Source organism: Branchiostoma belcheri, unplaced genomic scaffold (genome assembly GCF_001625305.1).
Source record: "Branchiostoma belcheri isolate BF01 breed outbred unplaced genomic scaffold, Haploidv18h27 scaffold261, whole genome shotgun sequence".
Classification (NCBI taxonomy): domain Eukaryota; kingdom Metazoa; phylum Chordata; class Leptocardii; order Amphioxiformes; family Branchiostomatidae; genus Branchiostoma; species Branchiostoma belcheri.
The window spans coordinates 107,401-119,814 of NW_017803867.1; the positions used below are offsets into that span (position 1 = coordinate 107,401).

At 42.7% G+C, this 12,414-nt stretch overlaps 1 pseudogene; it reads left to right on the forward strand.

Moving 5' to 3' along the window:
• Positions 1 to 350: 350 nt before the first annotated feature.
• LOC109472022 lies at positions 351 to 11,754 on the forward strand (annotated as a pseudogene).
• Positions 11,755 to 12,414: the final 660 nt, after the last annotated feature.

A 12,414-nucleotide genomic window follows, 5' to 3' on the forward strand; every position in this document is an offset into this window, starting at 1 on the left:
CGGGCGCTCTTTCTGGGACTACATTGGGTACGGCTGTTACTGTGGATTGGGAGGGTCAGGAACCCCAATAGACGACATCGACAGGTATCATCAATCAATCAATCAATAAATAAATTAATCAGTCAATCAAAATGGTTTATTAATAAAAGACATTGCAGCCAAACTGGCTGAATTGCGCCTTCTGTACATACATGTAGTGCAGGACACATAAAAATATTTACAACATAGTTTTGAAAATAATTCAAATAACATATTAGTGTCAATTGCCTCTAATATCAGTTAGAAACTTTTTTAACAAATCAAGAGCTTTCTAGTTTGTGTTGTGACGTAGTACTGAATCATGTGAAAACATGTCGCACACATACCATTATACTGCTGGAAGAGGCTGGGTGACTTGTGGTTTGTACAGAATTTTTTAACTTGTATCAGTACATGTATATATGTAACATTAGAATGATACAAAACGAACATTTTCTGGTGATTTCTTTACAAAGTAATTTTGAGCAATTCTACTCCTTTGCAAATAGAACTTTATTGCACGACAATTACACAAGGTACAATCTATGGCAAAATACATAAAGAGAGTAACAAACAATAAGAAAATGTTGGATAAGACCTAATGTTTAAAAACCTGTTTCAATATTCAATTTATGACTGCTGATTCGTAATTAAGTTATAGCCTTACGAATCTCAAAGTTATCGATATCATAAAGGTATGTTTCTTGTTCATGATATTTTTTTTCATTTGTTAAAAAAAGACAGCTTAGAATTATTTCTAATGCAACTAAACCACTCTTGTATATGTGTATCTAGTAGCCGATGGCGAAGATGGTGTGTAATATAACCTGCTTTGTGTTGTGCATTCATGGCGTGGAAACTCTTATGTTAGCGAGCTTGTTCAAAAGCAATGCTGTCAGCTATATTGTTTACATTCATATATTTAGTGGTCATGCTATTAGTTTCTGTAGGCTATTTTAATTAGCCATCCATAAATGTCAGCAATGTAGTATAATTGCATGAATTATGATCTTGAAAGTAGATTTCAAGAAGATTTATGTAATTTATTTCAATTAAAAAATCTACTTTTGTATTACAGCAAAAGAAACGTTCTTTTCGATTTTGTGTCAAACAAATACTCCCACTTTAAGTATTTGAATATTTTAGAGAAATTCATATTCCTTGTAGTCTTTAACAAACCAGCTCTAACTACTCATACAGCCAACTACATTTATAAAATTACCAGAAAGCGAGAGGAAGTTGAAAGTACTTGTGTACTATAGCAGTTTTATTATCAACATTGATGTACTTTGTCAATATGTGACCTGTCTGTAGCCCAGTGGGGCAAAATGTACAATAAAGGTCTTCATTCATTATAACAGAGGACCCTCCTGGCACTACTGACCTTGCAGCGTGTAACTGTGACCGAGAGGCGGTGCTCTGCTTCGACAGTCACGCGTACGAGGGTTATTCACCCTGCTGCCCATGTAACTATCTTACAGTTTTTTCTATTGCATTATTTATTGACAAAACATGGTGACTGCACGCTCAAGCTTTGGACTTATAGTCAGGCTTCCACCGATACGTAAGAGAATAAATGATATATAGGACAAGGAAAGCACGGATTTACATATTACTAAGGCTTTCACCGATACATAAGAGAACTAGAAAGGCCAATATTTGCTTTGGAGCAAATACAGCGATGGGTTCACCACATTTTACGACATGGCAGGGAAAGAATGGGAAACACAAGGGAAAACAATGATTTATATAACTATTATATGAAGTAAAATACAACTAAAACAACAGTTAGATAGCTATTCCCTACTTTATTGGTTAGGATTTTTAATTGCATAATGCAAACTGTTGATTTTCAAAAAAAAAAAAAAACGTCCATGCCCCGCATTCCAATGCTGGAGCAGGAAAGCTTGAAATACCTACCAAAACACTTGAATACAGACATACTGTCAGTATGGAAATGCTCTGTGCAGGTGTTAATCAAGTTAAATCCCAACAGCCAATCAGCAAGAAATGCTCTGTGCAGGTGGAAATGCTCTGTGCAGGTGTTAATCAAGTTAAATCCCAACAGCCAATCAGCAAGAAGTATAGAGGAAAGCTGCATGCCTATTGGTTGATGCCCTGCATTCCATTGTGATGACTCATGCCCAAACGTGGTAAACAAGGCACACTAACACAGTAATACATTTGCTATAACACAGCCAAAAAACTCAAATAAAACCATTCTAAAAGCCTGTATCACAATAATTCAAAAAACGCCTAGGGGTATTTGCCCACTGTACCTCCATACCAAATTTCAGGACCTTGGGCCCTAAAATGAAGAAGCTGAATCCATTTAAAAAATGGCAGGAGAAGAAGAAGGAGGAGAAGAAGAAACATCAGAAAAAGCAATATGGTTTCACCACACCACTTCGTGGTGTGGTGAACCCATAATAAATAATATGTAGGACAAGGAAAGCACGGATTTACATATTAATTAGATAATATAATGAACAGGTGACCAAATTATTTCCAAATCCCGATAGGCTATAGGACTGACATGTTAAAATATTAGTTAGAAAAATCGTCTGGAATGAGACAAAATCATTCATAAATACAATCATACAGAGCAATAGTCGAATGTTATGAAGTTTTCATAGTCATAAGTGCAAGGGAGTTTATATGAATTTTATTCTTTTGCAGCCGTTCCTTCTATTAAACCTCTGCCTGAGGAAACATGTCTGCAGTACGCTGTAGATGGAAACTGTGACTTCTACGCCAGGTGTTTAGAGGTTAAATACAGATGTGGAGCTAAGGGCTACCCTGTCGGCTTCGGACATCGATACTGTACCAGGTTCCACACATTCTATTACTACTTCAATGACGAGGTAAAGTTGTTATTGTTCTTGATCTGTGGGTCTTGCCTGGAGATATTGATGCATTTGGGAATGCATGTTTGCCTATTTGGATCGTTTGGGTCGAAACGCCCGATATATCTTGTGCTTTAGATTACAGTGATAATCGGATCTTTACAGGGAAAGGCCTGGGTTGATGATACTCGCAAGTGTCTAACGACGGCTCTCTTGCCAGTGTACAAGTCTAACTCCTCGTTCGACTGTGGTGAACTAAAGGCCTTCGCGTTTGCGTCCCATCCGACGTGTTACACCACGTGTAGTGTTCTCTCCAACACTCAAGAATACTCAATAATGAATCTCACACCGGAGGAGTTTTCATGACTGTACTCTACTGTGCTCGTATATACAGTGAGGTAGGAGGGCTGACTCAACATCTGGAATGTGTTATACTGCGTGGGCAAGGTTACTGCGGGGGCAAGGTTGCGGGGTGGCTAACTCTAAATCATTGACTTGTTTCACATCACTACATCCCTCCTTTCCTTAGACTTGCATTATACAACAACTATAGAATTCATGCATTACCTTATTTGTTAACTTCATGCATTACTCTACTTTATGGCCTTCTTATTCATGCAAGTCTACTCATGCAGTATATAGTCCATTCTCGTAGTATCTTTTCCAGTCCGTTGTTTCTGTCGAAACTCAAATCATTGTCCGTTCAGCTCTGTTATTACAGGGTCAGTCTATCTGGAGGTTTCACGTTCCTCCCCGAACGAGTCACGTAAGTGCCTGTTGTCGGTGCACTTATCTTCTCAGTCTCTGGCATTCTCTCTGGTTGTCCTGTGTCTTCTCCGGCGTTGGTGTTTCCCTCAGAATCGTTGTCTTCAGGTTCTGCGTATTTCTTAACGAACGATGCGTTTCGTTTGATGATTTTCCCTTCTGGATCCTGCACCGTAACTTCTCCTCCGTTCTTATGTATTACTCGACATGGACTCGTTTGGTAGTTCGGTGAGAACTTGTCTTTCTTCTCCTGTCTCAGCAGAACATGATCTCCCGGTTCTAGGTTGTTCTCGACGGCCTTACGCTTCTTGTCTGCGTATTCTTTCGCCGTTAGTTTTCTCCCATAATCCCGGTCTCGGATTTCCTCGTTCATCAAGGTTGTCTCTCTCGGTAGTTCGGGTAGCTTTGACTTCATCTCCCGCCCGAACATTAGCTTGTACGGTGTCTCGCCCGTCGTCACCTGCGGGGTTGATCTGTATGCTTTCAGGAATTTCTGGATTTCCTGTCTCCAATCCTTCCCTTCGATTCTCGCGATCTTGATGGATTTCAGCAGGGTTCTGTTCTGCCTCTCGACTTCACCGTTAGCTTGCGGCCATAACGGCGTCGTTCTCCGGTGTTCAATGCCTTGTTCCCGGAGGTATTCTGTGAACTCTGTGCTGACAAACTGTGGACCATTGTCCGTACGCAATGTTGAAGGATTTCCGAATCTCGCGAAGATAGGGTCTAGTGCCTCTATTATCTTCTTACTAGTCGTCGTCTTCATGATCGCGATTTCATAGTATCGACTGTAGTAATCCACCACGACTAGGATGTGTTCCCCGGTGGGTAACGGTCCTAGTAGATCCGCGCTGCAATCTTGCCACGGTCCTTCTGGTGGTTTTGTCCTCATCATCGGTTCTGGTGGTTGTTGCTCGGACACCACTTGGCATCCATGGCAGCGTTTGCACATCTGCTCAACGTCTGCTTCCATCTTCGGCCACCATATCTTCGTTCGTAGTCGATTCTTCGTCTTCTGGACTCCTTGATGTCCCTCGTGGGCCAACTTAAGAACTGTTTTCCGCAGCTCTCGCGGTATCACGATTCGAGTCCCTCGTAACACCAGTTGCCCATACGTACTCAACTCGGTCTTAACATGACCGTAAGACGGAATCGGACAGTTTTCCCACTGTCCACTGTGGATACACGTCTTCACTTGCATCAGCTCTGGGTCCTTGGCCGATGCCTGCTCGATTTCTCTCGGTGTCAGACTCACCGGCGTGCTTGCCTCAACGATGGCCCTGACGTAGTCGTAGTCTTCTCCTCTCTCCCCATTCTTCGACTTGTTTTTCAGCCTGGATAGTGCGTCCGCAATATTCGTCTTCCCGGGACGATATACGACCCTGAAGGGATAGGCCTGAAGCCTCAGCACCCACCGCTCTACCCGCGCGGACGGCTTCGACGTTCGCGTGTAGATATGTTCTAGTGGACGGTGATCCGTCTCTAGCTCGAACTCGCGTCCGAAAGTGTATAGGTGGAATCGTTCACATGCCCAGACTAGCGCTAACGCTTCCTTCTCTGTCTGGCTGTATCTGCGTTCAACTTCTGACAACTGTCGAGACGCATACGCAATCACTCGCCACCTCTCCTCTTGAAGCTGTAACAACACTGCACCCAGTCCTACAGGTGAGGCGTCTGCCACGATACGCGTCTTTCCTGTGGGTGCGAAGTACGCCAACGTCTCCGTACTTGTGATCTTCTCTTTCAACCTCTTGAAACTCTCTTCCTGCTCTGAGTTCCACTTGAACTCTACATCTTTGCGTGTTAGCTTTTGTAATGGTTCTACCAACGTTGCCAGGTCCGGTACAAACTTCGCCACGTAATGTACCAGTCCTAGGAACGACCTCACTTCTCCAGCCGTCTTCGGAGCCTCTGCATCTCGGATTGCTGCTATCTTCTCATCGCTTGGCTTGACCCCGTCCGGCGTAACTACGTGTCCAAAGAACGTTAACTTCGGTACCCGGAACAAGCACTTCTCAGGGTTTACCGTCAAGCCAGCCTGCTGGATCTTATCCAGGGCGCGATGCAGTCTCTCGTCATGTTCCCGATTTCCTCTCCCGTGGATGATGACATCATCCGCGATGTTTGCTACTCCCTCACATCCACGGAGAACTTCTTTGACCAGCTGTTGGTACTTTTCGGGAGCTGATGATATCCCGAACATCAGACGTTTGTACCGGTAGAGTCCTCTGTGTGTCACGAAAGTTGTGATGTGGCGGCTCTCCTCCTTTAGTGGCACCTGGTGAAAACCCCACTTCAGGTCCAGCTTGGAGAACACTGTACTGCCATTCAGGTCATGTAGGACGTCTTCTACCGTCGGGATCGGCTGTCGTTCTCTCACTATGGCTCCATTTGCACGTCTCATGTCGACGCACACGCGTATGTCTCCATCCGGCTTGGGTACTACTACAAGCGGTGAAACCCAACCTGTTGGTTCCTCTGGAACAACTTCTATAATGTCCATCTCCAACAGTTCGTCTAACTTGTTGTCTACTTTATCTCTCAAACCATATGGCACCCGTCTCAATGGCTGTGCTATTGGTCGCACCGTCTCATCAATGTGTAGGGTCACCTCTCGCCCCTTCAAGAGTCCTACACCTGTGAATGCATCTTTGTATTTCTCACGCTCCTCTGCCGTCAGACCTTCCTGGAGGTTGTTTACTTGACCCGTCTGCACTGGGCCAACTCGCAACACCCCCAACTTCTCTGCTGTTTCCTTACTCAGCAGATTTCTTCCAGGTCCATCCATCACCACTACTCCTGCCTCTGTCACAGCTGCATTTGATAGACAGACTACTTCTGCCTTGAATGTCCCCAATGTGGGTAGAGGTTTGTTGCTTCCATAGGCATAGAGATTCCTGCCGCCTTTCCTCTGATCCCTGACCTCTACTCTCTGCCCCTTCAAACTCTCCCAGGTTCCTTTGCTGATTATGTTACATGTAGCTCCTGAGTCTATAAGGATGCTTGTTACGCCTACCCCTCCAATCTCCACATCTATGGTGCCTGTTCTCTTCTGAGCCTGGCCATCCATACTAAACACATAACGATCGGTCCCTGGGTCTGTTTCTCCGTCTACACTGTTACACGTGGAGCCAGACTTCTTGACTTCTTGACCTCTCTTGCCCCGGCACACGGCTCTAAAGTGGTTCAGCATTCCACAATTATTACACTTCCTTCCCCGGGCTGGGCATCTGTCATCTCTAGCAAAATGATCCGACCTTCCACAGGCAAAGCAACTTCCTGCCGCCTTGGGTTTCCTAGACGCCCCCGCTCCCAGGCCTCTTGGGCTCCTTGGGAATGTTTTCTTCCCGCCAAAACTAGGAGGCCCTCTATGGGTTGTACCCCTGAAGTCCTTCTTATGCCCCATCGACATTGCGTTAACCTGACCAGTCATCTCCTGTAATTGTCTCCCTACCGCTTCGTGTGCTCTTGCAATGTCTAACATGTTCTCTAGCTTGAGATCCCCTCCTCTCTCTAGGAACTTTCTCTTCAGCTTGGGGTCAAGTCCTGCTTCTATGACTTGATCTCTGATGTGCACGTCTACTTGGCCCCCGAAATCACAGGTAGATGCTTTCTGCCTTAACCGACACACCAGATCATCTATCGTCTCCCCATCTTGTTGCCTAACTTGTCGAAACATGTGCCGCTCGAATGCTACATTCGACTTTGGAATGAAATAGGCATGGAGTACACCTACTGTTTCGTCGTACTTCTTCGTGTCGTCTTCTTCTTTCACTTGCGTGAAGTAGATGTCTTGCACCGCTGCTCCTGCGGTGTGTAGCAGTAGCGCCTTCTTCTGTCCGTCGTCTTCTACCCCCTTTCCTTTAAGGTAGAGTGCGAAGCCTCTCTTCCACTTCTTCCAACGGACTGCTACTGAACTTGAGTCGCCTCCGACTGCAAACGATGGCAGGCTTCCTATGTCCCCTCCGATCTGGACAACTGCTGCCTGGTTCCCCTCCTCCGACATGGCTAAATTATCCTCGTCGCCAGTTGTAGTGTTCTCTCCAACACTCAAGAATACTCAATAATGAATCTCACACCGGAGGAGTTTTCATGACTGTACTCTACTGTGCTCGTATATACAGTGAGGTAGGAGGGCTGACTCAACATCTGGAATGTGTTATACTGCGTGGGCAAGGTTACTGCGGGGGCAAGGTTGCGGGGTGGCTAACTCTAAATCATTGACTTGTTTCACATCACTACACCACGAGCGGTCAAGGTTTCTGTAAGGTCTTCTGGACAAACATGAGAGGCTTGTTGAAGGTGTTTGAAGTTTGCGACTTCCTCGGAACGGGCAGTATCTTGATGATAGAGAAGGTAAGTATAATGTAGCCTCTACCAGACTTTAAGGGCTGCTATAGAAAGAGTAGAAATCGGACAAACATTGTAGATACAGTTCCCTGTAACCCCGAATATGTGTGAATATTGTACATTTGGGAATGCATCTGTAACAGCGAAACCTCTACTGCAGGACAATGTGAACCAGTCAGAATTACCCTGAGAAAGGTGACAGACGGTCACCGAAACGTCGTCTGTGAAGAAAAGACTTTGTTGTGTAAAAAGTTTTCTTTACTCAATTTCAACTCTCTCGTCACATGTGAAGCCTAGAAGACTCTACCTGCAATCTAGAACCACTAAACAAGTACGCCTCAAAGTATTATGCAGTTCTCTTTTTTGTGTTACTTGGCAGTGCATTAATTTCCTTATAGTGTACGATTGTGTATGTTTGTTTCTTTTAATGTTCTCGATTCTTTTTTCTTAATCGTTATAACGAGTTTATGACTACAGTGATGAAAGCAAGAAAGAGATTACTATACTCACATTTTCTTTTCCAACCATCTGGAAGCTAGTTAGCGGTGTTAGGGACGTGTCTGGGGGGTCAAATTTGACACAAATTCTCACCGGTTCCCGAGGAAAGGTAGGCGTGACCTAAATCTGGCTAGAGTGCTCCAAAACTTCTGTTGATCTTGGTCGTTTGGCTTCGTGGGCATTTGCCTAGGTAAAGTCCCAAATATGTGACAGGTGCTTAACATAGCATTGATTTAATAGAAACATTCTTATCAATCTAACTTGTGCCAGATCCTGATGACCGGGCTTCAGTGCTTCTGTGACCACACGATGTCCGATGGGATTCACAACGTTTTGAACGCGACCAGCGAAGTCAGGAATAAAGCCTCGGATGTCTCAACTCAAATTTGGCAAGACGATCCAGAAGAAGGTATTTTGCAATGTCTACCCTTTTCATCACTTTTAATGGTAATCTGAAATGACTGTGTGAGCTTGTGCTACTATCTTTACTCTGTGAATAACAAGATAAGAATGAGAAACGGAAAACCAAGATGCTGTTGTGTAATACATTCTTGAAATCACTATCTTATCATACAAGTAATAGTAAAAGTAATGATAGTAATACGCAGTAGCAGTAGTATTAGCAGTAACAGTAGCATTAGCAGTAGTAGTAGTGGTAGAAGAAGAAGTAGTAGTTGTAGAGGTGGTAGTAGTATTATTAGTAGTAGTAGCAGTAACAATAGCAGTAGCAGTAATAGTGGTGGTAGTAGTATTAGATATCGTTCCATCTCAAAAGATGATGGTTGCACTCTAGGTTATATGTTATCCTTATCATACATACCTATCATATATATATATATATATATATGCGTGTGTGTGTGTGTGTGTGTGTGTGTGTGTGTCCATTATCAATAACTAGCTGTTTGACGCTATCAGATTATACCTTTTTTGTATCGCTCAGAAATCCAGGATGAATGTCAAGACAAGGCTGTGCAAGGAGACTGCGACTTCTACAACTGCCTGGAACGGCGCCATCCATGTGGTAGCAAGGGGTTTGCATTGCAGGAAGGTCGTCCGTTTTGCGAGGAGCTCAAGATCAAAAAAAGAACTCTTTGACGCACAGGCTAGGCTATGTTAATTTGATTATATGGATGACATCCTTTGGAAACCCCAAAACTGATGCGATCGAGCGTGCGAATAAAAAAGTTTGGCCAAATAAATGTTGCTTTTAGTATGAAATCTACGTGGTCATGTAGCGAGTAATCTACTTTTTAGATTTATTTCGTGACGGTGAGCTCACTACCCTAATTGTGTGTGTCTGTGAAATGGACGGGAAATATAGTTCTCTTCGGAGGTTGCGATAAAGAGAACTGTACTGTACTGTACTCCACTCTGCTGTACTCTACTCTACTCTACTACTCCCATCTACTGTACTCTACTCAGCTTGTAGCAAAACAATTGATGTGATGGCCTTTGAATCAGCGTAATGTGAAGCTGTCTAGTGTCGTCAGAAAGAAAACATTTCTGTTTTTTTTATGACATCTTCCAGGGCCAAGACTTTGTCACGGTCTTTACCAAGTGCATGGTATGTTCCCTACTTCCGGAATACAGAAACGACTCAATCTCGTGTATACACATCAAGAACCTTGGCTACCGGGCACAGGACAACTGCTTCGTAGAAGCTGGGATCTGTGATCTGGTCGAAAGCAGCAAGGTATTGTGCAATTCTAACTATTTTTAACATTACAAAGAGAATCTTTAAAAAAGGGCGAAACGGTCGTGTGACAAGCTGAACAGTAAAGTTATAAACGTAATCTATTCCGCTCCAATACAAAAAAACTAGGTCATTTCTTTACAAAGTACATTAAGTTAATCCTACATGTTGTCCATTGCAAAAAAAATGCAATTCAATTCAGAAAGTGTAGGTTGACAAATAAAATGTCTTAGCAATGTATTCAAAAGCTAAATACACAGCAGTCAGCCATTTTTGTTTACATTCTAATATTTTATGGTGGTACCACAAACTGTGTCGTCTGGTGAGCATTATCAGTTTTAATGCTAATCTTGAATGTCAGAAAGGTGAGATAAAACCACAAATACGTTGAAAAGTCTAAGAGAACTAGAAAGGCCAATATTTGCTTTGGAGCAAATACAGCGATGGGTTCACCACATTTTACGACATGGCAGGGAAAGAATGGGAAACACAAGGGAAAACAATGATTTACATTGATATAACTATAATATGAAGTAAAATACAACTAAAACAACAGTTGGATAGCTATTCCCTACTTTATTGGTTAGGATTTTTAATTGCATAATGCAAACTGTTGATTTTCAAAATAAAAAAAAACGTCCATGCCCGGCATTCCAATGCTGGAGCAGGAAAGCTTGAAATACCTACCAAAACACTTGAATACAGACATACTGTCAGTATGGAAATGCTTCTGTGCAGGTGTTAATCAAGTTAAATCCCAACAGCCAATCAGCAAGAAGTATAGAGGAAAGCTGCATGCCTATTGGTTGATGCCCTGCATTCCATTGTGATGACTCATGCCCAAACGTGGTAAACAAGGCAGACTAACACAGTAATACATTTGCTATAACACAGCCAAAAAACTCAAATAAAACCATTCTAAAAGCCTGTATCACAATAATTTAAAAAACTCCTAGGGGTATTTGCCCACTGTACCTCCATACCAAATTTCAGGACCTTGGGCCCTAAAATGAAGAAGCTGAATCCATTTAAAAAATGGCAGGAGAAGAAGAAGAAGGAGAAGGAGGAGGAGAAGAAACATCAGAAAAAGCAATATGGTTTCACCACACCACTTCGTGGTGTGGTGAACCCATAATTACAATCACAGATCTTTATAAACAAAATATCTAAATTTTTTGTCCAAAATGTTACAAAATACACCTTTAAATTCCAGAACGTGTTCGCCCTTTGGTACATTTCTGACGTGGTTGGAGACAGTCGGTCCCGCCTGCAACTGTTCACCATCTTGTGCCGATGTTAAAAATATGTTGGAAGGAATCGGTACAAACTCAAGTACCGCAACGAGGATGGAAGACGCTTGAAGTAGAAAGTGTCAAGTGAATCACCAAATGACGTTTACTGGTCTACATAAATCCTACGTTAGGTTTCCAGTCTCTTGTGGTTGGGACCGGGCTCTCTTTGAATGAGCTATTAGGTCCCTCCCGCCTAGCTAAACTGGCAGTCCGGTAGCCTCCTACGCAGACTTGTTGGGCGGCGGCATTATGTTTTCGGTGAGCGAGGTGAGTTATGCCGTGCAGGGACGATTTTCACGGCTAGGCGAGTTCAAAAAGGTATCGGGTTACAAGACGCTATTTTGGCCGGTTTTGGACTACCCGTAAAACATTTATAAATAAACAAATAGTATTTAAGGGTAAATTTCGTCAAATAAAAAATAAACTTTTAGTCTTTACATCTTTTAAATGTTAGATGTTTATGTTAAATCACTGATTTTTTTTTAAATTTCGCTCCGAAATACGATTATTTTCTGGTTTCTGAGCACAAGTCATGTCATGTTTTTAGGCAAACATCGTTTTAACCTGGCTTCGTATATTATCCCAGATCCCAAATTTCTATATTTTCGACGACTAGGAATAAGATAAAAAAAATCGTGTTTTAGGGATTCTTTTTAATTTCCGACTTTAAGTATAGTTTTTGTCGACAAATAGGTAAACAATGGGATTTTTTTGCTTTTTTTCACTATCTTAACCATAATTCAAATTCGAGCGCATCTTTAAAAAATCCCTAAAACACGATTGTCGGGAAAACTATTACAGTCATTTTTGAGCCGTCAATGAGGTATGTTGGGCTATCCGTGCTTCCATGTTTAAACGAGTTTTGCAGACATGTCATCTTGCCCGAAAGTGGGGAGTGTGACATTCATACTAGCGTGAAGAATCATTACTATATTCAAGGTCCCCCACGTTTACG